Here is a 3,364-nt window from a genome sequence, read left to right as displayed (position 1 = left end):
TGCGGCCTCCGAGCTTACAAATGTACACAGCAATGAGGACGTTTTGGCGGGAGGGAGATGAATTAGGACCTGGAGCAAATCAGGCAGAGAGTGTGGGTCCCTCAGTTACCACTGATTTTAGATATAAGATTTTAGTTGGTTCACTTAACTGGAATTTTCCTGGAGCACACTGGCTTCAGGTACAGCTGGATCCAGCTGCTCTCTCAAATCTGCCTTACTCTGTGTTAGCTTCATTTCCAAGCAGCCTCTCCTACAACCAGCGAGGGAGATGGCCCCTTCCACACAAACTCTTTCCCAATCACTTCTGCAGAAAAAGTCCCAGGCAACAAAATTCTAGGCCCAGCTCCCATTGTACAGATTTGGGTCACGTGCTCATCCCTAGGCAAATCACTGTGCACCTGATGCACGGGGTAGGGGCGGAGCAGGGTGGAGTGGGAGGAGCTAGGCCTTCAAGAACCATGTGACCTGAGTGTGGGAATCCCAAAGAAAAATAGGGTGCTATTTCCAGAAGTGGAAGTAGATGCTCAGGGAGCAAAAAAGACATCTACCTTGAACCAAGACGGAAAATGGGGCCCTGCAGGGTGGAGACAGGGACACTAGACGCTGGGAACACAGCCTCCCCGCCAACCCTTTCTCCATCTGGGCAGCTTCTGGGGAGGGAACCCCCTTCTCTAGAGCCTCTGCAGAGCCTCATGCAGCCCCGGTGGCCACCAGGGGGCACTGCTGCCTCAACATTGTGACACATTAAGGGGTTTTTCTGCCTGGAATCGGCCACGGGTTGCTGAAAACCTGCTGAAGAAAGGCTCAGCGGGGGGCCTGTTAACCACGACTGTAAATAATAACAATTATAATACATCACCCAACCGCCACAGCTCCCAAGCACTTTCCTTTTTTTTTTTTTTTTTTTTTGAGACAGAGTTTCACTCTTGCCTCCCAGGTTGGAGTGCAGCTGCGTGATCTTAGCTCACTGCAACCTCCGCCTCCCAGGTTAAAGCAATTCTCCTGCCTCCGCCTCCTGAGTAGCTGAGATTACAGGCGTGCGCCACCACGCCCAGCTGATTTTTGTATTTTTAGTAGAGACGGGCTTTCACTATGTTGGCCAGGCTGGTGTCAAGCTCCTGACCTCAGGTGATCCGCCTTCCTCGGCCTCCCAAAGTGCTGAGTGTCACGCGCGTCCGTGTGAAGAGACCACCAAATAGGCTTTGTGTGAGCAATAAAACTTTTTAATCACCTGGGTGCAGGCGGGCTGAGTCCGAAAAGAGAGTCAGGGAAGGGAGATGGGGTGGGGCCGTTTTATAGGATTTGGGTAGGTGGTGGAAAATTACGGTCAAAAGGGGTTGTTCTCTGGCGGGCAGGGGCGGGGGTCACAAGGTGCTCAGTAGGGGAGCTTCTGAGCCAGGAGAAGGAATTTCACAAGGTAATGTCATCAGTTAAGGCAGGAGCCAGCCATTTTCACTTCTTTTGTGATTCTTCAGTTACTTCAGGCCATCTGGATGCGTGCAGGCTTGGGCTCAGAGGCCTGACACTGGGATTACAGGTGTCTGCCGCCACACCCAGCTAATTTTTGTATTTTTAATAGAGACGGGGTTTCACTATGTTGGTGAAGCTGGTCTCAAACTCCTGACCTCAGGTGATCCACCCACCTCAGCTTCCCAAAGTGCTAGGATTACAGGTGTCCACCACCACACCTGGCTAATTTTTGTATTTTTACTAGAGACAGGGTTTCACCATGTTGGCAGGCTGGTCTCGAACTCATGACCTCAGGTGATCCGCTCACCTCAGCCTCCTAGTACAAGCGTAAGCCACTGCGCCCAGCCCAACTTCCTAAAATGTAAACAACCTACAAGAGCTCCTTTGAGAAACACAACTATGCATTTGGAAAACGATCCCAGCGTCAGTCCCTGACCCCCACACCCCTGGCGAGGTTGAGCCCCACCACGACTTTGTTGGTCAGGAACCCCCAGGCCCACAACTCGTTAGCAGAGCCTCAGTGCAGTTTCCCCAAACGTCTACCTCTGGCTGTCGTGTTCTACCCAGAGGATGTGGGATGTAATTTGAGACCTGTCCTAAGGCTTGCTTTGCTGGAGACATATTGAGTTACAACAAGGAGTGACTGAGTTTTCCTTTGTAATTGCCAGCTGAGAAACGTACTGTACCTATGTTTTAAGAAGTTTGGGGACTCTGAGAGAACACGGTCCACCCTGGGGGTTCTGAACCGACGTGACCATGTCCTGGAGGGACACGGTTCGCCCTGGTGAGGAGGAGGGCGGGTGTGAGGGGCACTGAAGAAGGCTTGGCCCTGCCCTGGGAAGTCTGGGGGGATGTGGCTTTATTCTAGGGGATCCGATGGAAATTTGGTCATTAAAAGTCAACAGGCAGCCTGCTGGGAAAATAAAAACCAGGTGGCCATGTTCCCGGAAAGGGGTCCCAATCCAGACCCCAAGGGTTCTTGGATCTCGTGCAAGAAAGAATTCAGGGTAAGTCCACAGAGTAAAGTGAAAGCAAGTTGATTAAGAAAGTAAAGGAATAAAAGAATGGCTACTCCATAGGCAGAGCAGTCCCAAGGGTTGCTGGTTGCAAATTGTTATGGTTATTTTTTGATTTAGTCTTGATTTCTTGTTTAGTTATGCTAGATGAAGGGTGGATTATTCACGCCTGCCTTTTTTAGACTATATAGGGTAACTTCCCCAACGTTGCCATGGCATTTGTAAACTGTCATGGCGCTGGTGGGGGGTGTAGCAGTGAGGACAACCAGAGGTCACTTTCGGGGCCATCTTGGTTTTGGTGGGTTTTCCTGACTTCTTTACTGCAGCCTGTTTTATCAGAAAGGTCTGTATGACTTGTATCTTGTGCGGACCTTCTATCTCATCCTCTGACTTAGAATGCCTTCATTTACTGGGAATGCGGCCCAGTAGGTCTCAGTCTTACTTTATCCAGGTCCTATTCAAGATGGAGTTGCTCTGGTTCAAACGCCTCTGACAGCCATTCTGAGTTCTGTCTGCATTATTGCTTTGTTGGAGGAGTGGAGGGGCTGGGGAGATTGTGATTCACTCAACAGCCATTCACTAGTTTCCCTTGTATGCCAGGGGTCAGTGAGCCTCAGTTTCTCCTCCTGCTCCCAACAACCTTGCCACTCACCCCAAGGAGCCAGGAAGATATTAAAAAAGAATAATAACAGTGACAAGGTTGCTTTGAGGTCCTGCCAGGGTCTCGGTCTTTAGAAAAGCTGAATATGAAAATTACTTCTATGTCATTGCGGTGCTGCTCAGAATCAGAAATATTTGACCCATCTTATGGAATTAGTGCAACTATATCAGGAACCCAAGACATGCTTTGCATTCCTATTTAGCACTTATATCTACAT

This window comes from Theropithecus gelada, chromosome 19 (genome assembly GCF_003255815.1).
Source record: "Theropithecus gelada isolate Dixy chromosome 19, Tgel_1.0, whole genome shotgun sequence".
NCBI classification, from domain to species: Eukaryota; Metazoa; Chordata; class Mammalia; order Primates; family Cercopithecidae; genus Theropithecus; species Theropithecus gelada.
Note: the sequence above shows the minus strand (reverse complement) of the source record.